General features: G+C 42.5%; 1 long non-coding RNA gene across 1 annotated transcript; it reads right to left on the reverse strand.

The window, feature by feature from the left end:
- Window positions 1–4,392: 4,392 nt before the first annotated feature.
- LOC148135746 (uncharacterized) lies at window positions 4,393–7,053 on the reverse strand. Its single transcript, XR_015754805.1, has 3 exons — window positions 6,940–7,053; window positions 5,898–5,982; window positions 4,393–4,734 (listed from the first exon to the last, which is right to left on the reverse strand). It is a non-coding gene; the product is annotated as an uncharacterized LOC148135746 (long non-coding RNA).
- Window positions 7,054–26,868: the final 19,815 nt, after the last annotated feature.

Raw genomic sequence — 26,868 nt, forward strand, 5'->3', positions numbered from 1 at the left:
CGGTCGGAGGAGGAGCGTCTTATCTTCCGACTGGGAACCCTCCAACCACAGGGGATGAACTTGGACTTCACCAGTTTCTACATCCCCCCTCCCCCCACCTTGTCTCAGCCGAATCCCTCCAGCCCGGCACCGCCTTCCTGACCTGCAGTCTTCTTCTTGACCTCTCCGCCTCCATCCTACTCCGACCTATCACCCTCACCTTGACCTCTTTCCACCTATCACATTTCCAACGCCCCTCCTCCAAGTCCCTCCTCCCTACCTTTTATCTTCTCCTGCTGAACACTCTCTGCTCATTCCTGAAGAAGGGCCTGTGCCCGAAACGTCGAATCTCCTGTTCCCTGGATGCTGCCTGACCTGCTGTGCTGTTCCAGCAATAAAGTTCCATTCTGTTTTTAGTTGCCTGGACTTTATGTGCGCTTTCCTTTTCCTTTTGGCTAGTCGAACGATTTCTCCTATCATCCATGGTTCACGAATCTTGCCTTTCCTATCCCTCGTTTTCAAAGGGACATGCCCATCCTGCACTGTCTTCAACTTATCTTAGAAAGCCTCCCACATACCAAATGTGGACAATCCCTATTTCATGCCAAATTTTGATGTAATTGGCATTGGCCCAACTTAGTATTCGTCCCCTATCTGGAATATCTGTCTATGAGTATTGTAAAACTTACAGAATTGTGGTCACTATTCCCAAAGAAATCCCCCAATGCAACTTTTACAACCTGGCCAGGCTCATTCTCCAACACCAGTTTCAATATGGCCACTTCCCTTGTAGGACTAGTAACTTACTGCTGTAGAAAACTCTCATGGATGCTGTTTACAAACTTTGCCCCATCCAGAGATCTGACACTAAGTGTATCCCAGTCAATGTTGGTAAAAATAAAATCTCCCATCATCACCACCCTGTTGCCTCTACATCTTTCATAATCTGATGTCCTATTGGATCTTCTACCTCACGCTACAGCCCCACCAATGTAAATTCACCCTTCTTATTTCTCAGCTCCACCCATAATGATTCATTGCTCAAGTCCTCCATATTGTCCTCCTTTAGGACAGCCGTGACCAGCAGTACAACTCCTCCCCACCCCCCACCCCCCCACACCATTTTATTTCCCAGTGGTTAGCACTGCTGCCTCACAGCGCCAGAGACCCGGGTTCAATTCCCGCCTCAGGCGACTGACTGTGTGGAGTTTGCACATTCTCCCCGTGTCTGCGTGGGTTTCCTCCGGGTGCTCCGGTTTCCTCCCACAGTCGAAAGATGTGCAGGTCAGGTGAATTGGCCATGCTAAATTGCCCGTAGCCTAAGGTAAGGGGTACGTGTAAGGGTATGGGTGGGTTGCGCTTTGGCGGGGCGGTGTGGACTTGTTGGCCTGTTTCCACACTGTAAGTAATCTAATCTAATGTAATCTAATTAGTTTAAACCTCCCCAATAGCAGTAGCGAAAACTTCCACAAGACCATTAGTGCAAGTCTGGTTCAAGTGTAGACAGTCCAATTTGTAATACTTCCACTTTCACCAGAACCGTTCTCAATGTCCCATAAATCTGAACCACTCCCTCCTACACCGTCCCTCAAGCCATGTGTTCATCCTTCCTATCTATTTAAATGTATGGGGATTTGAAGCGTGGGAAAATATGGAGTCCTTTTCAGTTCCTCTTCAGCCTTTCCATCCCAGCACAGATTACCAACAATAAGTGCAAAAGGGGAAACCAGCTGTTTTCCTGGTGAAAAGCTATTCGAATGGTGTCCATCTTTGTCTGTATGTATGGGATCTAGTGATAGTAGGTGGTGTCTTTTCGTGGCCAGTTGGTGTTCATGGATCTTGGTGGCAAGTTTCCTGCTAGTTTGTCCGATGTAGTGTTTTTATAGTTCTTGTGTGATATCCATTAGATACCACCCGCGAAACTAAGGCTATCTACAAAATATCATGTTTTTTTTTTCTGTGGCTTTACAGTGTTTAGGTCACTTGGCTTCAGTTCACACTAATTTTCTTGTTTAATACTTTAACCATCAGAAGGCGTGCACTTGCTAACAGAATTCACATGGGTCTCAGAGTTCAAAGGAATGAGAGACTTAGAAACTCAGAAATGGAAAAGTGGAAGAAATCCAAAATTTTGTTGTTCACTGCATCAGTCAGTTTTGAGTTACTATGGTTGACTCATGTCCTGCACTCATGTGCAAAATTGGCACATCCTAATCATTACCGAGGGAATCGTCCAAATCATGCTTATTTGTAACTGAACCTGGAGTTTTCTTAAAGTATTTGAAAGCTCTTTGAAAATCCATGCATTTCTGCAGGGAAACAAATTCAGAAAAAAGGCGAAGGAGCTTGCAAAAACTCCCTAGATGTATATTCTGAGTTGTCCTTTAACAAAAAAGAGGTTGAACAAGAAAATTCTAGTCGTGCAAAATATTGTTAATTCTCAAATACATAACATTCTATTCTATTCCAGAAATTATTTTTCCTCGGCTGTGAAAAAAAGGTATTTTTTTTGTATCTTTTACATTTTTCTGGTTGGCTAATATATAGTTGAAGTGCCTATCGTCTTCTCTTCTCATTTTTTCCCTTGAGTAACGATAGCCCATCAAATGTAGCTTGTTTGAATTTAAGGAATACAAGGTGAAATGATACATTATAGCACTAATGTCAGGTCGTTCGGCATGAGAGGAATTCAGAATGTCTGCTGGTGTTGAACTGGTTTACAATCTTAATACATTTGGTCAGAAATCAATCCATCGATCACGTTCCCAATTTCGAACATTGTCCTGAAAGTAGGAGGAGATGTCTCGAATGAACAAGATTCCTCATTAGTAAATAGAATGAGGATCATGTAAAGTGACGTGTGCTCAATTGGAGGAGATAATCCATTCTCGTTTGTTCAATCTGACACCTGAGTTATTTTGGAGGAAGTGAGGACGAAGATGCTGGAGATCAGAGCTGAAAAATGTGTTGCTGGAAAAGCGCAGCAGGTTAGGCAGCATCCAAGGAGCAGGAGAATCGACGTTTCGGGCATAAGCCCTTCTTCAGGAATCAGTTATTTTGCCTGCAACGGAATCTTACAGCTAAGAATTTATACTCATCATGCAGCAGAGATGATATTTGAAATGGATAAACACATGCAGCTGTCTCTGTTATGAGATGTGCTAAACTTCAACAATGCAGGCATTTGTATTCAATTCGTTTGAAATGTTTCTCAGTGTTTGCACAGCCTAGAATCAATGTATTATAGAATCATACACAAGAGGATATTTAGCACACTATGCACTAATAAAAGAAAACTGCTCTCATTTTGCATTTGTCCCACTTCGCAGAATTTGGCCACCACCCTTGAATGTTATGACATTTGAAGTACTCAGCCACGAACGGTTGAGAGGTTTACCCACCTCAAACAATCGATGGGAATTCGATGAAACCCAAGGTTATACTCAATATATTTTCTAATCACGCTGCTTAGAGATGCCATTAAACTAATCTGGACTACATGGGATTTTAAAATAGATCTCCTAGTTAGAGATGGAGAACTACCATTACACCAAAAGACAATGCCTCGTTTGGAAATTTATTCAATGAGGGAAATACAGTGAGATATAAAAAATTTCAAATTTGACACAGTTGAAAGTTAAGAAGAAACAAGAGAAACTGTGAAGTTTGTTATGCCCGTTATTGCTTGTTGGATAGAAATATAGTACATACCAACTATTTGTTTCGTGTTTTATGAAAATCGTTAAGAATTTGGAGAATTTTGGATGGTTTTAAGGCGAGTACATGCTACAATGTGTCGACACACGTGGCAGGATTACCCGTCTTTGAGACAATTGGAGACTGTACTTTACGACAAAAATTTGATTACTCTCAAAAGTCCTGATGCACTATGGAAGAAAATTACCCAAGAACTTTAAATTTCTCACAGACAATTATCTACATCATGACCGATTCAAAGAATGTCCCAATTATCAGTCAATGGTACAGACTTTTGAGTATAGTCAGTTACATAAACACTCGGCCTAACAAAGGTGAGAGAGCGTAGAACCACTCTTCATTTGGAATAACTAAGGACGTGTCCTCATCACTAGTCATTGACACTAATATTTCACCCACATTGATGCACAAACTGATCTCGCTGTCCTCTCCTCCGAGTGTACGCCTGGTAAGCTCGCAAAATAGACCACATGATGGCTTGGCACATGAAAAAGCTCACACTGTCACCCAATGTACATGTGATTTTTATTTTGTGTGTGTCATTCACTTAGTATTCCACATCATCACCAACCTGGCATCTTGCACCTTTAAATGCCAACTACATAATGCACTAATCCAAACAGTACCCTTCTCCAAACCCCACTTAAATTATCTTAGTTATTTCAAAGTCTCTTAAACGTGGAAAACCACAATGAAAGTTGTAGCATTTCCAAGGACATGGTTTTAAAAGGTTCATCCTGACAGACCCCGCAAAGTTTGTAGGCATGCATATTGTGATTCAGAAGGGACGTCTTTTTCGCATAATTTGTTGTACGTTAGATGGGTAATAGGCATTCTGATCCATATTGGAATATTGGAAGCAAGCATTTACGTATTATCTCTCCAGATCTTGAAAGAACTGAAATATTCAGATTTAAAATAGATACCAAGAGAGAATCTATTTGCTTATTGTAGGTTGTTGGATGTCGCTGTAATTGGCACTTGTCCTTTGACTCGACATTCTATTGTACCGATTTGGACAATCTTCAATTAGTAGACCTAAAATAATAAACAAAATGTCAAATTTATCAGTATTTTAATAATCATTTCAGAGTGAGAACAACAACTACAAAAATGCTTTAAAGCGAATCATTAAAACGTTTTCGAGACAGGCCGACCAAGAATCACAAACTGATAGCACAAATTGAAACTGTAAAGTGAGTGATATTAAACCATATCAAAACCTCACAACGAGTAATGAATCAATGATTCTATGACGTTTTATGCCTTTATGGGAAAAAAGAAGACTGATGATTGGTGATTTACAAAAAGCGATTCTAACTGAATATTTATGTGGTAGAATTGAAATGTGTGATTTCCTAACAGAGATAAATGAAATTTGAACACATAAATTAAATCTTAAACATCGAGTGATAAAGCCAATCAAAGGGACACAGTGATATTTTTTCAGTAGTAAACAGATTGTGGAAAATAATATTTTGGTAAAAGAAAAGCCAGTAAGACGTTTCCAATTGGAAAGAAAATATAGAAAAAATGAGAAGCAATGAAGTATACAATGTATATGAAAAACAAATGCATGAACATGGGTGGGTGGATTATGTAATCAATGTAAAAAGGACCTGAGACGCTGCAGACAGAGAAACTGATAGAGCTTCGACGGGTTGATGAGAAGAAAAATGTATGTGAGTGGCCACACATAAATGCATGTGCAAGGTATAATCAGATATTATTAGACCTGACTGATGTGGGATTTCTGGTCTTTTGGAGACTCAGTGCTGAGGAAGTGCTACGCTGCATAGTCAGACACGCAAAACCGAACAAGAACTGCAGTTATTCAACAGTAATGAGGGAGTGCTACAACCAGAAAGCCAGGATTGAGATAGTGCTAATATGAATCAGGCAGAACTTTGGGAGTGTCGCAGTCAGATAGGCATAACGAGGGAACATGGCAGTTGAATAGCCAGCACATTGAGTGTGTAGCCATCAGAGAAGTAACGCGGACGCCTTGCATTCAGATAGCCAGTACTGAGGGAGCACATCAGTCAGAAAGGCGGTCCCTCGTTCTCTGTACTCTTTCCATATTTCTGTCATCCTCTCTTTCTTTCACACAACATTCACTTCCTTTTGTTTTTCAGAAGCAGATTCCCAGACTCAATGTTTCAGACTTCTTTTGTTTATTTGGAAACAATGATTCACTCTACCTTTCTTTTTCTTCATGTACTTTCTCATCTTCTTCGCCACAACATTACCCCTGCTGCAAATGCGACTTGCTCTAGGAAATGTTCCCTGTTCAACAGCAAAAATACGATGATTATATTTGGAACGGGGCACTCAAATCGAATCGTTAAATCATACTAAGTATATAGTATCTTAACGGTTCCTACACCTGCAGTGAATGCTGCCAATAAGATTCCGTGTTGAGAGTCAATTTATCTTCCACAATTAGATTTTGAGCTCCGACCTGCGACAATCTTTCCAATCTATCCCAGTATTGTCTTGTTTTTACATACCTCTTGTCAAAAAGAATGATTGGGAGTTTTGCGGCAGAGCAGAAGCTTTTTGTATGGAACGTATTGACAGTCATCATGCTCCTGCAATGCATTCCACCTTCATCCTCCTTACCCTGCTTTTTTTGGGAAGAGGGTCTTGGGGATGGGATTGATTCTTAGCCTACGGAACTGAGCTCAGCATTTTCAGGGTTACATTTAAAGTTTTCGTTCACAGACCTGTTCATTTCCAACCTCGTTAATTCACACTGAATATTCAAAGGAAAACTGTTGCCTCCCTTTCCCATTCAGAAACGTAAATATATTTTACCGCTATCCATTTTTGTCATTTTTGAATGATTTGCAAAGGTACTTGGTGAGTTTGCCATAGTAAATCGATAATGAAAGTACTCCCTCCCCCAACTTCTTATATCCATGCAATAGCCCCAAATGTGTAAATTCTGTAAATCGTGTGAATTATTAATATCATTAATTGCCGGTTATTTCGACTGTAACTTGAAGCATTTTCATCAGGGAGGAATTGTAAACTCTACATGATCGTGTGAATGAATCGTACAGTTACATGATGATTATTTACACTGTATATTGTAAAGCTTTCATCTGTACCAATTAGTTAACTCTGAACCAGAGCGTTAATGCACAGTGCCGTGAAATGCTGATTATTTGCACTGTACACTGAGGGGTTTTCATCAGCATGAATTTGTTAACTCTGGAGCATAGTGCGATTGAATCGTACCGTGAAATGCTGGTTTTGTACACTGTAAATTGGAGAGTTTTCGTCTGCAAGAACTTCCTCTTCCAAAACATAGAAGAAGCCACAAGGCGCGCACAGTTTCATTAGATCCTGGTGGAATTCAAAACATGAGAGGAATTCGTGTGTGATATAGTTTGTCATCAACACCTCCTCCCACATTTTAATGATGCTTGCCTTGAAATGTTACAGTATTTACCTTTAACAATACACAGCAACCCGTGTAAAACAATTCTTCCGCACTTCAGTCCATAATTTTCAAAGGTTCGCAAAAAGTGACATAGACATTTAGTTGTAATCAATAGTAACGCTTGCTTAGTACAGAAACCCAGTCTAATTTTGCACATAATCTGGGGCCAAACCTGAGGAAATTTGGAGAATTTTGTGTACTTTAAAAGAGAATTGTGCCAACTCTGGAACGAAGACTGAGATTTGATTTCCAGAAAGTTACCACAGTTTGAGGCCTCGTCCTGAATTAATTTTGAAGAAGTAAAAATGGGTATTCGGGCATGGGATTGACAAAGAATGCAGAGTCGAGAAAAATACTAACTTTGTGCTGAACATAGACATGGCACTGGAGATGGCAAAAAAAAATCCTGTCTTCCGGATCTTTACATACCCAGTTTGATTCAGGGGAGGGTGGCATAAACTGGAGATAGCGTTTTTCTTGTCGAGCACACGTTTGTATATTGGCATGAATAAAGAAGTGGCTGATGGAGAAAAAAAAGCGAGTGGTGTTAAGCGTTTCCTTTTCAGGTTAGTGACCCGGGACCAGGGATATGCCACACAATATATGTTGATGACTTAGAGGAAGGAAGTGAATGCGCTGCAGTCAAATTTGCAAAAGACAAACAGATGGAAGTACAGACTGTGGGAGAGAAATACACAGTTTGCTGAGAGACTTTAATACTTTAAATAAATGGACAAAAATTGGGCCATAAAGTATAATGTTGAGCAATGTAAAGTTTTGTTTTTCATTTTGGAAGGGGGAGCAAAGAGTATTATTTCAATGGAGAAAGATTACAAAAAAGCTGCAAAACAAAAGATATTGGCAGGACTCAGGGGAGAGTCTAAAACCAGCGAGAACTGTGTCAAAATAAAGGGTTGCCAATTCAAGACTGAGCAGAGGAGGATTTTTTTTTCTAGTATTCAGATTCTAGCTATGGAAAGGTATGGTTGGGAAGGGAGGGGGCAGGGCAGAATGCATGTCTATATTTAAGGCTGAGATTGATACGTTCTTGATCATTTGGAGAATCAAGGAGTTACAGGTAGAAATGCATAGGGAAGAGGACAGGTAGACTGACGCATCAGCAATGATCATTTTAAATAACAAAGTCAAAACCACCTTCTTGTCTGTCGTGGTCAGACTGACGAGAAAACCTCTCAGCTATTACTGTTGGTCTTTCTCTGCACTTTCTCTGTGGCTGTAACACTATTTTCCGCAATCTGATCAATTACTTTGATGTACCATGTCAGGTATGATTTGTCTGCATAACACACAAAACATTACTTTCCACAGTGTCTCTGTAAATGTGACAATAATTAAATCAAATCAAATCAAATATTCGAAAGGCATTTGAGGGGATAATCATTGAGAGGACTGTGATCTACTTACCCGATCACTCTCAAATGCACGATAGATTAAGGTCATTTCAAACTGAACCCTGTTCAGACATGTATGATGAGCGTTGCCACTTGTGTTTTCACATAGCTTTGCCCCTGCGTTCCTATTTTCTTTCTGTACAGAAAAGAGGACAGCACGTCCATATGATGCACATTTAATACTATACGTAAGTGTACATGGCGCAGTATTGTAAAAAAAAAATCAGAAGTCTCATGGCACCAGTTTATAGTCCAGTACGTTTATTTGAAATCAGAAACTTTCACAGTGTCATAAGTCCTACTGCACAGAGACAGGCCATTTGGCCCAAACTGATACGTGCTCACAAAATACCCATCAACAGTGATCACACTTTACAGTATTTGACCCATATGCTTCTAATCTTTCCTATCTATGTATTTGTTCAAATGCCTTTTAAATGTCATTAATGTACCAGCCCCAATCACTTTCACGGGTAGCTCATTCCATATACACCACATCTTCTGATTGCTCCTCAGGTTCCCTTTTATGTTTTCGCCTCTAACATTGAGCTGATGCTGCCTACACTGTGGGTAAAAGACTGATTGCATTTACCTCTTCCATGCCATGATCTTTTGCACTTCCGTAAGATCCCCTCTCAGTATCCTGTGCTCTGAAGACAAAGGTCCTAGCTTGTCCAATCTCTCCAAATAACGCATACCTTGGGGACAGGCAACATCCCTTTAAATTTAGTTTGCACTCTTTCCTGTTTAATGACATCCTTCATATAACAAGATGAACAAAACTGAACACAATACTCCAAGTACAGCCTCACTACCGTCCTGTGTAACTAACATATCTTCATAAAATCTATACTCAAGATCCTGACTAATGATGCTCAGAAAGGCAAAAGCCTGCTTAACTGCCCTGTCTATGTGACTGCACTTTCAGAGAACGTGAACCTGAACTCTAAGGTCTCGCTGATCGACTGCTCCTATTCATCCCTGACAAATCACCATGCAGCTCCTAGCTTGATTTGACTTTCCAAAATGTAAGAATTCACATTTATCTAAATTAAACGCCATTTGCCATTTCTGGGCTCATTTCGCCAGCTGATAAAGGTCCTGCTGCAATTTCTTATCACCTTCCTCACTGCCGATGATACCTCCTATTTTAGTGTGTTCTGTAAATGGACTAATCATGCCTTGTAACTTGTCATTCAAATCTTTGATATTGATTGCACATTACGTGGAGGGGGGCAGGCAGACACAGAAATTGCAGGCGCGTAGATAATTACAGGACAATTCCAAGTAATCAAGAGTGACAAAACATAACACTAGTTGTGTCGGTGGGCCATCGGCAAGCTAAATAAAAATTCATTGTAGGAGATTAACAGCATCAGACCGTGTGAGTCAAGTATCAACAGCTGAACGCCAAGTGAAGGGATGACCTGTGATCCAATTAATTGACGTAGACAAATAATTACACCAAGACAAAAATAAGGTTGTATTGCAGACAATCCAAATGGCTGGAACAACATGGTAAGTATATCAGTCACATGACGAGGGTCGAACCCAAGTAACAATTAATCCAAAACTATACAAACTGATTAAGGTAGAGAGACCATAACAAGTTATCCAGGTGGTTGTGTCAAAATGGAACCATAAAGGAGATTTTTCAAATACAGATCAGTGCATTGGAGTTACATGTAGCGTGACATGAACCAAGATCGTGGTTGAGGCTATCTTTCTGGTATGTAAGTTGGCTATCAGTTTATGCTTGGTGAGGCAGTATCTGTTAGCTATAATCAAATTGACCCTAAAACCCTTCAAGTCAGACCTCTCAACAGTACGTCTCTTCGCCGCTTTGAAACCAAACAACAACTACTGCACAATCTTGTTAAAGGAGCAGCGACATCACGGCACCCATGGACCAGTCGAACCAGAAACATTCCTTGTCACCATGAATACTTTGACTCTCGACACAAGGAACCCCTACAACGACAGCATTGCCTAACAGCCTCAGAATTCAACACCCACAACTGCCAAATTTCCAAACCGCAACCTCCAATCATCCACTTCATCTTCAACAGCAATTACATCACCTTTGACAATCAGCTCTTCATTCAGACAAACAAAATAGCTATGCACAATACATGTTCACCCCAATATGCCATATTTTCATGCACAAATGTGAACAAGAATGATTTGCTGCAGAGGAGTTCTGACCAACGCTGTGCACCAAATACATCAACGACATTTTCATTGTTTGAACTCATGGAAAGGAATCGTTGAAATGACAATACAATGATATCATCAAGTTTCATCCCACCATCAGATTTAACAATTGTAGAATCTCATTTTTGAACATATGCATCTCTATCACAAGTACTTTGGGCGGCACGGTGGCACAGTGGTTAGCACTGCTGCCTCGCAGCGCCAGAGACCCGGGTTCAATTCCCGCCTCAGGCGACTGACTGTGTGGAGTTTGCACATTCTCCCCGTGTCTGCGTTGGTTTCCTTCGGGTGCTCCGGTTTCCTCCCACACTCCAAAGATGTGCAAGTCAGGTGAATTGGCCATGCTAAATTGCCCGTAGTGTTAGGTAAAGGGGTAAATGTAGGGGTATGGGTGGGTTACGCTTCGGCGGGTCGGTGTGGACTTGTTGGGCCGAAGGGCCTGTTTCCACACTGTAAGTAATCTAATCTAATCTAATCTACTTCACATTACCACAAGCCCACAGAAAACCACGCAATGCTGCATTTCAATTGCTTCCATCCTAAGAATTTTAAAGAAGCCATTCTCTGCGGACAAGATCTGCATGCACACAGGATCTGTTCAGATGAGGAGGAACCTTAAAATGGCACATGATACCCAACTCATCGATCGCCAGTCCTATGTGCCACAGAAAGAAACTGTGATGACCTTCTCAAGAGGCAGACACAAGATATGAACGATAGAACACCTTGCATTGTCCAGTACTTCACCTGAGCGGAGAAGCTATGCCAGTTTCTTCACAACCTTCAATATGTTAATGATGATGACAAACATCTCACGAAGACCATCCCTACGCCTCGACTTCTCGCCTTCAAACAATATCCACACCTTAATGCGATTGTGGTTCACAGGAAACGACCCAGCCCTCAGCCAAAGCGACCTCACGATCATGCCACATTGCAGACATGTCAGATCATCGACCATATTTGGGAACACCATCCACAATCACATGGCAGGCGCACAGGTAATTCGGCCAATATTGTCTATCTCACATCCGCGGGCAAGGATGCCATAAGACATGGTACATTACTGAGACACTGCGACAACAGATCAATTGACACAACACAATTGACATGCAGAAGTATTCCCTCCAGTCAGAGAACACTTCAACGGTCAAGGCAACTTCAGCCTCTAATCTTCAGGTATGCGCCCTCCAAGTTGGCCTTCAAGTTACAGAATAATGCAGAATTGTCAAGCCAAAACTGATAGATACGTTCTCTCCCCATAAAGATGGCCTCAACCATGTTCTTGGTTTCATGTCCCAACACATGTCAACCTACCCAAAATACCATTCTGTACTTGTTACGTCTCCCTTGCTGTTCTGTTTTGACACCACCGCCTTAATACCTTTTGACGACTTCTCTACCTGAATTAGTTTACAGTTTTTGATTACTTGACACTTTGATTCGACCCTGGTCATGGGACTTTTATATTTATCATGTTATTCAACCGATTTGGTTTGTTTCCAAGGTCCTACAGCCCCACAGCAGGTCGTGGAACAGGCGAATCGACGATTCGATGAAGGACTTATGCCCAAAATGTTGATTCACCTGTTACTCGGATTCTGCCTTGAAGGGCTGTGCTTTTCCAGCACTGCACACTTGACTCTGATATCCAGCATTTGCAGTGCTCACTTTGTCTTAATTATATATCCGACTCATTTAATTGGATCACACATCATGACTTCACTTGCCATTCAGTTGTTGAAACTTCTCTTCTGCCGTCTGATGCTTTTGATCAACTGTAATTACTTGTTATTCAATCTGTCGATGTTCCATTCACACCATTTGTGCTATGTTTTGACACTGTATTTAACTTGAAATTATCTCTCCGCCTACAAATTCTGTGCCCAAATGCTTTCCTCCTCTCCAACTGACGAAGGACCAGTGCTCCAAAAGCTCATGACTTCAAATACATCTGCTGGATGATAACCTGGTGTCGTGTGAATTCCGATTATGTCCACTCAAATCCCGCAATGGGACCCCCACATCATATTTTAACAGAACCGGGCAACACAGAACAACCTGAACAAAACACCCATCCGAGAAAGAGCTTGTGACTTCACTACTGGGCAGCATGGCTTTCATTCAGTCTGTACATGCTCAGTCTTTGTTTCAATTATTTTGCAAATGCTGAAGCACCGAGTGTTGTATCTGTTTTCCTAGCGGCTCGACATAATTTTAGGAGTTTATGTGGGGGAGTGGTGGGTGCGGCAAGGGGAGTCGTGTTTTACTGCAGGCCATAAGCTCTTGTGATGTTTACCTGCATTGTGTGTAGTGCTCATTCACTGCCTATCAATGATTTTGTTTTATCATGCACGAGGGACCTCTTCATGATCACGAGGGGAGATGTTTCGATTTCTTTTTATATTTCAAGATCAAAGCATAAAAGGCTTTCGCGTTGTAAGGGGACCACTGGTGATGGTTTAATCATCCAGGTCACTACGCCTCAGGCAATGGGAGAGTTTGAAAAGGAGATGATATCCTCCATGAGGGAATTGAATTTTCACTGTGGGTGTGACTATGCTTCGCAAGCCAGCCAACTATTTCTTTCCATTCTGATACCCATGTAAGTATTACAATTCATACCATGGTTTCTGGTTTCGTGAGTAGCTTTTTCTTTTCTGCCATCATTTCCTTAGGGCATTGTAAGTTAGGTATTGTCTGAAAAACAGAACAATTTATTGCCAAGATAATTGTTGATGCAGCCTTTTCTTTCTGTGTGTGAATCTTCATGATGAGATTGCAAATTATAGACCATACACCCTCAAGTTTGCCTTCCAGCTTAAATCGCTCAGAGTATCTCGCTGTTCTCAAAGTTACTCCATTCTCCAATACTTTCCCACTCTGCCTTTCCATCCATTCCTATGACTCCATCTGCAGTTTCATCAACTCTTTCTGATGTCCCCCATCACCGATTTCAAACCCCTCACTCTCTGATTACCCCACTCCGTTATTGATAGCAATACTGGATCATCAGCAGACGTATAAATATTTGTCCAGACGATTCAGCAACAGTTATGCATCAAAAATGCTTCGAACATGAAGTGGATAATACACAACAAGGCATGTTATCTTGTCCTGATGTGGCAAAAATATTGCATTGAGACCACTTACCCAGCTTTGAGCCTCACTGCAAATGATATTCCTGCATTGCGTCACCTGATGACACGAAAGGACTTGCTGCAGATTTCTGCAAGTGACATTGGAAGGCTCAGAACAGGTTTCCTGCTTCGATTCGCGAACTGAGAGACGTTAAAAAAAAACAAGGAAACAGGGTTTCAGTGCTTCAAACTCAAGATGTTGACTCATCCCTTTCTCCAAAACGTCTTCAAAAGTTTTAACCCGCTCCAAATGATAATAGACAGCTGCAACCTATTGGCATTCCTTCCTTCAACAGTTCCAGCATCCATGTTAATGGACACTAAATCAGTATTGCGTGGGGGGCACAAACATTATTGCCTTTGTCAATATCATGATAATAACATCATCTTGTTATTATTGGCAACATATGACTCACATTTGAATAAATTCGATTGTTGGGCTATTTGGATTAACATGTCTGATATTTCTCCTCCAGGAGAACACAATCGGCACAAGGTGAATATGTGGACGCCCAGTGCTGGGCAGATTTGGTCTGCAAAAGCTTCAGAAACACTGTTTGGACAACTATGAACCCTTAACGTTGTTAAGACGACGCTCATAAGAACATGGCGCTTAAAAAAGAACTTGCAAAGCCACAAGGTTTAGAGAAGATCTTGGACAGAGATGCTTCGCACTGCAGTTGGGGAAAGTGCAAACAGGCGCCTGAGTTGGATTCTAGCGCATGATCAGAATGAATGAGAAAGCAGACTCGAAGCGGCTGCATAGATGGATCCTATTTTCTCAGATTCAGCGTTGGAAAGTGAACTCTAATTGGAAGAACCACTTCCATGGCTAGTGTCCAGGCTTATGATGACTGACAGTTAACTTGCAGGTTTAATGCCAATTCTGAACCGGACAGGTTGGTACTGTCTGGTCAAAACGTAGAAATAACAAAGTGATTATTGAATAGCTACAGAAATCACACATATGCATATTGTTCTCTGTCTGGGGAATGCTGAATCGATTTGTGCAGCTTCCATGTAAAATGTCAGGCTTAAAACTCACAGTGTGCCCCTCGTAATGCTGACTCATTTTTATTTGCTGTTGACTTCTATGTCAGACCCTTAGCACCGATGTACCATGTCCTTTCCCGGGACAGCCCAGCACTGACAATTATTTCAGACTAGAGCAAGCCAGATAATTGGGTAACGGGTACGTGAGGGAAGCAGCACGTGGGAAGAGGTGTCATCGGGACACCTCTTGATCACATGACAGTGGTGCAAAAATACCTTGCAAAATAGAACAAACAATTTGCCAAGATGTGGCAAAATGCAGCTCTGGGTCAATCAAATCTGACATGGATATCTGAAACTCAACAAAGGTAATAAGAATTGCCTGGTTAAAATGGTATACATAACAGAAATCCAATAGCTGCCACACGAACAGTCTGTGGTTGGGTACATTTAAGGTGAGTCAGTGGTTGGCACTTGTGCCCCATAATACCAGTGCCACTCGTTCTATTCCAGCGTTGGGCGACTGTCTGTTTGGGGTTTGCACATTCTCCCCATGGCTGCGTGGATTTCCTATGACTGCTTTGGTTTCCTCTCCAACCCAAAGTTATGAAGGTTCGATCGATTGGCCAGGCTAAATGTCCCACAGTTTCGAGGGATATGCAGGCTGTGTGGGTTAGCCATGGGTGGATCAGACAGAACTGCTCCTCAGAGACCTCACTGGGCCGAATGACCTGCCCCCACACAGTAGGAATTCTATGAAAACATAACTTTGTCAGTACTTTGGAAACTAATTATTCCTTCCTGTTATCCTGCATTATTTAAGACATTAACGACATGCTTTGCGGATATTTAATGCGCATTTATTGTGATTATACGTCTGGGTGTGTCCACTTACGAACCAGAAATGCAGGAGGTTTGTTATCACATGTCGGCATCGTCAACTCAATGGGTGAGTCTCGCGTCGAGAGACCTGTCTCATATGTAAAATGCTTGCTCTGCTTTCTCTCTGCAGATACTACCAGAGTTTCCACAGCAGTTTCTTTTGGCACGAATCAGTGATTACAAACTAAACAGATTGAGGCCATTCTAATCAGGTCTACATTTTCAGTTCACAGAACTTCCCGCCCTATCTCTCCAGAAACCACTTTTACCACATGCCTATCCCATGTAACCAAATCATACCTTGACACTAAACTTCACATCATTGTGCGGTGGACGGCTCAAACTGGCAACAGTGGCGTTTCGAGATTGCAGTGCTAACACTAAGCCGCAGGGCCACCCAGGTTTCAAACTTCCACAACCTGCAGAATTTTGTGTTGTGTTCAACAGAGGATTCAGCTGTGTATTAGCCACGCCAGTCGCATTATAATTCACTCTCTGTGGGCGAGCACTATCTTTAATGCTCTTGGGTTAAATCGATGATTTGTTCTCAAGACCGAATTGTTTTCTTTCCCCATCAAGACCACACATTTTTTTTTCAGATTGTGAGCTCCATGACAATCTCGCAACAGATACATTAAAGAAAAACATTAGCTCCAGATTGGCACGGTGGCTCAGAAGTTGGCGCTGCTGCCTCACCGCGTCAGGGTCCTCAGTTTAGTTCTAAGCCTTGGGTGACTGTCTGTGTAGAGTTTGCTCATTCTGTCCCTACTGCATGTGTTGTTCTTTTTTGCGGGATTTCCAGTGTGCAGATCTGGTGAATTGGACGTGCTAAAGTGCCCATAGTATCAGGTGCATTGGTCTGGGTGGGTTACTCTTTGGAGGGTTTATGTTGGGTCAAAGGGACTGTTTACACACTATATGGAATCTAATCTTTAAACGTAATCAAAATGTAATGGTGCATTCCAAGAAAACTAAGAGGCAAAAAAAAGAGAGCAATGTATGTCCATATGTTTATCAACACAGAGTGAGAGACATGGTCTCCGTTCACCTTGGGATAGGGAACCATGAAAAGTCTGGCATTCCAAACAAAGCCCGTGATGTCAGAGGATGGAGATTTCAGTCCAGAGCTCACAGCCTGGGAAGGGTCATTGCTTTCAGAAGTGAAAATTATTGCACAAGGAGAAGAAGGGAATGGGTTTTATTTTGCGTTCACATAGCATTGAGAGCTCGGTTTCGGATCACATTGACTGAGTGCCTGGTCTCTGCTGTTGATCTGCTTGTCATGTTCTGATTGGGTGAAGGACTGTTCACCTTGGATTTGATTGGCAATTCTGGAGACTGGGGGTCCCACATCGTCGAATCGCTGAAGGGACATTGGACAGATACAAGAATATTGACAGACCTCTAGTCTCACAGTTATTACAGAAACCATACAACAAACACCCGTGTCACGAAGCAGGAAAAAACTTCGATTACACACTGACCATTAACACAGCAATGCGTTTCCATCAGCTTCAAATCAGTGTGAAGTGATTAAATGTTGATTGACAGTGGTAACCCCGCGCCCTGACCCCGCCCAAAGCCCACCACCACGCTGCAAATGTACAAAAGAGAAAGGAGAGTGGTAAAAAGAGGTTAGTATCATACCCAAGGAGAAGCAGAAAAGGACAAGGAACACAAAGTGAATCATCGCTGCTTTCTGACGATCTGAAAGACACTGACTCGAACTGTTATATAGCAAGCGAATGATTTCATGGTCCAATGACAGCATATCGAGGACAACAAAACAGGAACGATGCACCCAATAGGAGCCATGTCTTGTGTTGATCAGAGCAGTCCCTTACTCCAACAGACTTATATATTCTGCTCTGTCATTTTTAAAGTTAGTATCACATTTCAGTCCCGGCTTGGGGACTTAATCAGAAAAGTCAAGACGAAGTCATTGAGTTGGCATGTGGTCTTTTGCAGCCATTGACGAGATATGATGTTTTCTTTCTTACAGAGAATTGTGACTATTTTCGCCTTCTAACCTTCGTCCTGCTTTGCAATTCAGGCTGAATTTTGGGAACCAGCTTAATCTGTGCCTTGCTACAGGAAAGACCAGCCCTTAGTCTTGCTGAAAGGAATCCGATACTGTCAAAGCAACCATCTTTCAGAAAGAGTATATATCCAGGGGCTGTCGAGAAAAGGGGCTCACTTTGTGATAGACAATGGGCCAATATTGACCCTCAATCGACCTCAGCAAGAAGTGGAAACCATCTGGCCATTGTCGTCAAAATGTACATAATACATACGCACCACCATCACAACTCATTCAACACTTCGTTACAAATCAGCCGTCCAAACCGTTTAGGAAGTCAAGGTCAAATGATTTCTATAAGTTCCAAGCATCACGTAACTCTCAATTGGGATCATCATACTTCTGCTTCACTATCCCCAGGTTAAAAACCTGGAAATGTGTCCCTATCTCACATGGAAAGCAGTAGTTTAAGAAGATGGCTCGCCATCACTTTCTGAGGGGGATAGTTAGGAAACACGGCAATAAATTTGATCCCCATCTTCAAATGGTGACCACATTCAATCATGGCAATTCACAATAGAAAGGGAGGCAATTGGCTTGGTTTATCTGGAGCCTTAAGATGAAAAGGTCATTGGGAATAAATCTCATTTAACAAGGGCACAATTACATTTCCTGGGGCCCAATGTGGAACGTAATTGCACAAAAGGGAAAGACCAATAGAATGTTCTGAGCAGTCACATGCTCAGATTGTACTCTAATTCGCATCATTATGTATGTGATTTGGGTCTCCATATCTGAGGAAGAATGTTCTGGCGATCGAGGGAGTACAGCGAACGTTTCTAAGACTGATTCGAAGGACTGACATATGGAGAGAGATTAGAATTGTTAGGACTATATTCACTTGAGAAGAATCGGAGTTATCTTAGATAAACACATCAAATTCTCACAGGAGAAGACAGCGTAAATCCAGGAAGGATGTTCCCGATGACTCACTCAATCCTGAAACAGAGTGTCACCACTTAAGTAAAAAGGGTATGGTTGAGATGGGGAGAAATGCCTTTACCCAGAGAGTAGAGAGCCTGTGGAACTTTCTGCCGGAGAGATCAGTTGGGGACAACTCATTGAATATTTATAAGAGGGAGTCGGATATAATGTTTGGTGCTGAAGGGATAAAAGGAGAAAGGGAGAAATAGCTTGTGAATTTGATGATCAGCCACGTCCATAGGTAAAGACGGGACAGGCTCAAGGACTGAAAGCCCTATGCCTGATCCTTTTTCCGCACTTTCTCTGAGGCAAAGACAGTTACTGAAGGCGAGGTGCATGTTGCTTCAATGAACACTCAGGGCGTTACATCTCAATGGGGAAATTGCACCCCATGGAATTAAAGGTCAATGATATCTTGGAGGTATGTCATTAAGGCAGCACGGTGGCAAGGGGCAGCACGGTGCTGGCGCAGCACGGTGGCTGGCGCAGCATGGTGGCTCAGGGAATCATGTTGGTTGAGGCAGCAACGGTGGCTAGGGGCAGCACGGTGGTTCAGTGGTTAGCACTGCTGCCTCACAACTCCAGGAACCTGGGTTCGATTCCAAACTCGGGCAGACTATCTGCGTGCAGTTTGCACATTCTCCCCGTGTCTGCCTGGGTTTCCTCGAGGGACTCCGATTTCGTTCCACAATCCAATGATTTGCAGGCCAGGTGAATTGGCCAGGCTCATTTGCCCATTGTGGTAGATGCATTAAGCAGGGGTATAGACACTCTTTAGTGTTTCATTGTAGGCATATTGGGCCAAAGACCCTTTTTCTCTATGTAGGGAATCTAATCTAATCACAAAACTGTTGAAATGCAGAGATCAGGGAGGGCGGATGAACGGTTGGAGTTGGGCTGGAAAGCAGTCTCTCTCGTGGTGTTCTGTTGAGGCTGTGGTTACGTTGTTGATGTAACGTCTATGACAGGTGCAGAGGAAAGTGGAAATGGAGCTACATTTCATCAGGAGCTACATCATAACGACGTTAAATTAGGCAAATGGAAAAAAGGTCACGTTTAATCATCGTTTCAAGTAAGTCTCTATGCACAGTTTGGGGAAAGAAGTGTTCTGATTTCGTGTCGAGATTTCGTTCGGAATTCATCCTTGCCTTCACTATTCTCCGCAGAGAAGAATTCTAGGGTTTCGACGGATAACAACACAGTGCCAGCTTTCCATCAAACTCATTCACAAAGTGGGCCAATCTCTAACTTCGAAATGCGGCGACCACCAGCTCAGAATGACACCCTGTACTCTTTTCTCTCTTATCAAATGCAATTTCGGAGGCTGGTGAGACTCGATAGGGTGCAGAAATCTGAAACACGCAGAGAAAATCTACAAGTAACTCTGTGGAGTGAGAAAGAGAGAAAAAACAAGTTAACATTTCAATTTGGTGTGAACGTCAATGTGACTGTAGGTGAGCGAACGTTGCATCAGGTCTTGATTTACAAGTCCTGGAGGGCAACTAGGCAGTGGCAGCCTCACACACTGTGCCCAATAAAATACTTGTGAATGGCGCCATTCAGCAGGTCACTCCCGGATATGAAGCGAGGAGAGGACTAATTCCTGGCAGTCACTGTTCTGTGCATCCAGAACTGCATCTGAATGTGTTAGGAAAGCTGGTAGATTGAAGCGCACGCTGTGTACTCATTAGATATCGCAGTATTCACTGCTTGCTTCTATCATCTCCAGCCAGGACGTGCTGATGCCAGCCATGTCCGGCTCCAGATTTTCACAGGAACATCGTAGATTCCATTCGAGAAATGCAACCCCTGTTTCCAGCCTATATCTTCTCCCCATCCCTCATCTAGACAGGAGCTCGCTGTTTGTAAATGAACATAGATCTAGTGTTATGAATCCAAAACCAATTTGAATGAATACAGCGAGTAGTTCACTTTGAAAAAGTGCCCACTTTCAGCTTCGAATATCAATGCAAAACATTTTCATCTCTAATATGGGTGAGGTTTTCGTCGGACTTGAACCAAAAATAAAACTACTCTTAAGGATAAGCTATGGGCACAGACAGGCTGAACCGCTAAGAAGGATAATACAAAAATATATGAGTCAGTTAGCTGAGGTTGTAGTTGATAATACCAATGCAATGCCAAGGGTATGGCTCAATTCTTTCACTGGAAGACCAACTTCCTCAATTTCTCCTAGTTCTGAGACATCTTGTTGTTTTCATTGGAGCTAAGACGGGTCCAGATGATGATCTGTAAGGTATTGACAGAAATTTCCCAGGGCACTCTGAACACGTTCTGATTTCTGGGCATCTAAGACATTGCAATTGAGATGCCATTACAAAAGAGAGGAGGCTAACTATAACGAAGAATCTATAGACCTCCAAACCGCTGGAGATCTTAATATGGGGCAAAATGAATTTACACCGCAAGAAAATAAGGTAATACGAGATAATCAACATAGCTTTGTCAAGGAACATTTATGCTGATTAATTTCATGCATTTCTTTGAGGAGTTGACATAGGCAGTGGATGAGGGTCGCACTGTCACTGTTGTATATTAGACTTTGAGACAGCTTTTGAAACAGTGCCAAAAGTTTCTCTGAAAGTAGACAGGAGAAGTCAAACATTGTTAGGCTTATATTATTCTTGGATTTATGAATGCAGATATCGAACTTAAAAACAATGAAGAGGGCCGACTCTTCTATAAATCATTCGTGAGGCCACATTTGGAATATTGTGTTGAATGCAGGGCAACTCATTTAAGGAAGCATATCAAAACACAGGAGGTTTACTCGAATTATGTCGGGAATGAGAGATTGTGGATCTCAGGCAATATTGAAAAAAATAAGCTTGTCGTCCTTGAAGCAGAGACGATTAAAAAGTGACGTCATTGAGATATTCAATATTATGACCAATTTTGACAGGCTAAAGAAAGATATTCTGCTTCTACTACATGGTATGTCAGTACTTAGAATGTCAGCTAGCACAGAGAGGAGGAGAAATATAATTACTTATAGAGATGCTCCAATTTGGAATGTACTGCCCGGGAGTGCGGCGAGAATCAAAGTACGGTACATCTACTGGGACCCTCCACATCCATCGCCCGTGTGACCTCCTGAAACAATTCCTTTAGGCGAAGGAAAAGTGATGTCCCTTTCACGAAACTATGGCGACTCTGCCCCTCTGCCTTTGAACTCATGTGAGCGACCTGTTCTAATGTCTTTAGTCAAAGTTCATAACTAAATATGAACTTTTGATAGCTGTGGCTTGTAGCTTTTAGTTTGCTGTCTCACTCCCATTTGAATTTGCGGTTCCCCCGTTCCGTTTGCAAGGAGAGCTCGATATATACCTGAAAGGGATGAATTTAGAGGGGTTTGGAGAAAAAAGAACTCAGGAGTTTGGACCTTGCTGGGTAGGTCTTTCCAGAACCGGTACAGACAAAAAGGTTGAAGGGTCTCCTTCTACAACGTTAAATTCTATGATAATGTGGAATTTAGACGATTGGTAGGAAACAGCTGTTCCCCTTAGTTGAATTGTTTTGAGAAATGTGGTATCAGCTTAAAGTGAAAGGTCAATGTTTTGGGGGGATTTGCAGGAAATGCGTTTTCACCCAGATGTTGTTGAGGATGTGGAATACACTATCTGGAAGGGTAGTTGTGAGGCTCATTTTTAGAGAATAATTATGTGACCAATTGAAAGGGTCTAACATTCAACGCTTTGGGCCCAGTGCAGGAAAGTGGGACCAATGCAGACTTAGACCAGTTTTGGCGTTACCAATTGGTCTCTTTTACACTGTATTATCAGTTCAAATATTGGCATCAATGAGATGATAAACATACGACAGAACTGTTTGCAATGAGAAGATTTGCACACATGAGTGCAAATATACGTTCCCAATTATATATTACCAAAAAGCGGGGACTGTTGATGCTCTGGTTTGTGGTGGAGTGCAGGGGGATGTGTCAGAATACACACTGTAAAAAAGAGCAAGCATTGGACTTACAACACCAAGCTATTTATGTGGCAGGCACCAGAACTAGTCTGTGACTGACCAAAATGGTTCTACTATCAGTCAATAGAATCACACCTTTGCTGGCAGCTATGAATGCTGGGGACAATACAACTCACATGGGGGAGAAGGCTCCACGAAATATTGCTATCCTCAAAGATGTACATAAATGCAAATGAAAGATTTGCAATCAGATCAACCACGATATGTGCTTAATCAACAATGATGGCTAAATGGGAGCATCGCAGATTGCTCACCATCAATCAACTTCCAGTATTCCTATCATACCCGCAGGTGATACGTTCCAGGACCTAACATGCAAGCCTGAAACCGTGGATGGGAGGGAAACCATTACTTTCAAGAGGAAATGTCTCTTACAAGCAGCATTCTGGCCCTTGATTCCTTATAATATGTTTGGGATATGGTAATCCTCAGGTAACTGAAACTACAGGAACCGATTCTGTGGACGCGGGGATTGCCCTGTAAGTGATGCCATCCTGGGGCCTTCAAGAAAGAGAGAGTTGATGCTTTGCTTCAAATTTTTCAATACTTTCTCACTTCAGACCCAGGTCCTGCATATGGGGGAAACAACAAATAATTTCCTCAAAAGGGAGTCCGATGGAAAATAGAAAACTACAGGCCACATGTGTCAATGGGAGTTGTTGGGAATTATGACTAAAGCTGTTATAACACTGCATTTGCATGAGCTCATGGTCATCATGGCAGAGTCGCCATGGTTTTGAAACGGGGCGCAACTTTTATCTAATTTTGTAGAGTGCATTGAGGAGATCGCAGGGACAGTGGACGAAGGCACTTGACATGTTGAGAATTATTTTTGCTGAAACGAAGGCTCATGTGTGAAGAACAGACCAATTGAAAGGGAAAGGAGGTTAGTGTGGAAAGAAGAAGTATGTGTCTGAAATATGTGTCGTAGAGTCATAGGGTCATACAGCACAGAGGCTGGCCGTTTGTCTCAACGTGGGCCATGCCTACCCATCTCATCTAACAGCATTTCCCTGCACTTGGCCCACACCTTTCTCATCCCTTCCTATCCAAGTATTTCTCGACATATATTTTACATGTTGTTAATGTGCCTGCTTCAACCACTTCCTCTGGTGGCTCATTCCACATGTACGTTGTAATTCGATTTTTCAAAGCTAAAGAACAAAGAACAAGAACAAAGAACAAAAATATCACAGCACAGGAACAAAACCTTAGGTCCTCCAGGTCTGTGCCAATCCATATTTTCTATTTTTGAAAGATCTGAATCCCTTTGCTCCCTGTCCATCCATGTATCTGCTAGACATTTGGGCGGCACGGTGGCACAGTGGATAGCCAGAGACCCGGGTTCAATTCCCACCTCAGGCTGTGTGGAGTTTGCACATTCTCCCCGTGTCTGTGCAGGTTTCCTCCGGGTGCTCCGGTTTCCTCCCACAATCCAAAAATGTGCAGGTTAGGGTGAATTGGCCATGCTAAATTGCCTGTAGTGAAGGGGTAAATGTAGGGTGATGGGTCTGGGTGGGTTGCGCTTCAGTGGGTTGGTGTGGACTCGTTGGGCTGAAGGGCCTGTTTCCACACTGTAAGCAATCTAGTAAATACCGCCATCATACCCGCCCCTACCACCTCCACTGGCAACACATTTCAGGCACCCAGCACACTCTACGTGAAGCACTTTCAACACGTATCTCTCCTAAACTTTCCACCTCTCACATTGAAATCGTGACTGCTCTTAATTCAGACCCCCACTCTGGGATAAAGTATTTTGCTGTCCACACCTATCGTGATATTGTAGGCCTTCATCAGGTTCCCCCTCAACGTCCTTCTTTCCAATGAAAATAATCCTAATCTCAAAATTTCATCAGAGCTAACACCTTCCATATTAGGCAACATCCTGGTGAACCACCTCTGCACCCTCTCCAATGCATTCACATCATTTTAGTAATGTGGCGACAAAAAGTGCACGCAGTGGCACAAACAAACTCTTACACAACTGCCAATCCTTGTACACAATACCCGGTCGACTGAAGGAAAGCATGCTGTAAGTCTCCTTGACCACTCTACTGACCTGCGTTGCCACCTCCAGGGAACAAATCACGCAGATATCTCTGTACATAAATTTTCCCCAGGTCTATTCCATTTCCTGCATCTTGCACTCTGGAATTGCATCTTGCAAAATGCATCACCTGCCATTTCTCTGCCCAACTCTCCAATCTATCGATATTCTGCTGTATTCTCTGACAGTTCCCTTCACTATCTGCTGCTTCACCAATCTTAGTGGCATCTGAAAACTTGGTAACGAGGCAATCTATACCTTCTTCCAAATCATTTATGTATATCACGAATAACAGTGTTCCCCTGTGGAACGTCACTGGTCACAGGTCTCCATTTTGAGAAGTTCCCTTCACTAATATTCTCTGTCCCCTGTTGCACAACCAGTTCTCTGTCCATATAGATCGAACACCCTGGACTCCATGCGTCTTCACCTTCTTACATAGCCTATCATGGGGAAACTTCTCAAACACGTTACTGAAATCCATGTTTTTGACCTCTACATCTATTCCCTCGCGTCTTTGTCACCTCTTCAAAGAATTCTATTTGTTTTTTTAATCATGAAATTATATGTAGGAAGCCACTTGAGCTTGTAGAATATAAGAACATTTTGCTTTGAAATCAGAATCAGCGATAACCTGATAAATTCTTTGGGTGTCATGCAGAACAGGCACTGTCCCATCGACTTTCCTGAATATTTCCTGCCCCAACAAATGTGGGGGCACAGTGGTATAGCGTCTGGAGGGAGTTTTCAAGATTAATTCTGGACCCCAGGATGCCCCATGGCTTCAGGGTAAATATCAGCATGAAGAGGTCCTGCTGCTCTAGTGCTCAATTTCTCTCGGCTGATGAACAAGTGGTCCTTCACATTGAATAGCACTTGCTGGAAGCTCTGAGGTTGAAAAGAGTGCAAAAAGTACTCTGGAATGGGGGAGGGGGGGGGGTTTCAATATCTACCATCATGAATGGCTCGGCAGCAGCACTACTGATCGAGCGGTTTGGACCATAAAGAAAATACCTTCGAGGTCTATGGCAGGTGGTGAGAGAACGAACAAGGGAGAGAAACGTACTTGACATCATCATTACCAATCTGCCCGCTACAGATGTTTCTGTCCATGACAGTAATAGAAATAGTATGAAACACAAAGTTCTTGTGGAGAAAAAAGCTTGACTTCTCATTGAGAATAATCTCCATCGTGTTGTGTGGCATACTAAATCAACCAACCGGATTCACTGGAGTGTGAAGGAATGCGTGCCAGGAGCATCCAGGCATAACTGAAAATGAGGCATGAACCTGGTGTTGCTACCACACAGCACTGATTGCATGCCAAACGGGGTAAACAGCAAGTGATAGACAGAGGTAAGCTATCTCACAACGAACAGATCAAATCTAAGTTCTGCAGTTCTGTCGCATCCAGTCGTGAGTGGTTATGCACAATGAAATAACTCACTGGAGGGCAAGGTTCTACAGATATCAGCATCCTCAATGATTGTAATAACCAAGCATATCAGAGCGAAACATAAGGCTGAAGCATTCACAGCAATTTTCAGCCAGAAATTCTGAGTGAATCATCCCCCTCTGCCACCTCCAGATTTCCTCAGCATTGCAGATACTGGTCTTCAGCCAATGCGATTGGTGATATCAACAAATGGGTGGCGACAGCAGGTGCTGAAAATGCTCTGCGACATGACCAGATTCTGGCAATAGGACTGAGGACCTGTGCTCCAGAACATGCTGTTTCCCAAGCTTCAATGTAGTTACAAAATTGGCATTTTGCCAATAAACTGAAAAATCGTTCAGATATGTCCTGTATGCAAAAAGAAGGGCAAATCCAACCCAGTCAATTACTGCACCACCAGTCAGCTCTCGATAACCAATAGACAGATGGAAGTTGTCATCAATAGAGGCACAGGAAGCATCTGCTCAGCAATAACGTGCTGAGTGATGAGCGGTCTGAACCAGAAGAGGGCCACTGACTTCATGACCTCTCTACAGCCTTGGTACAAACATGAATAATAGAA

This window comes from Chiloscyllium plagiosum, unplaced genomic scaffold, assembly GCF_037043375.1.
Source record: "Chiloscyllium plagiosum isolate Xiang-an unplaced genomic scaffold, Cpla_swu_hap1 HiC_scaffold_48, whole genome shotgun sequence".
NCBI classification, from domain to species: domain Eukaryota; kingdom Metazoa; phylum Chordata; class Chondrichthyes; order Orectolobiformes; family Hemiscylliidae; genus Chiloscyllium; species Chiloscyllium plagiosum.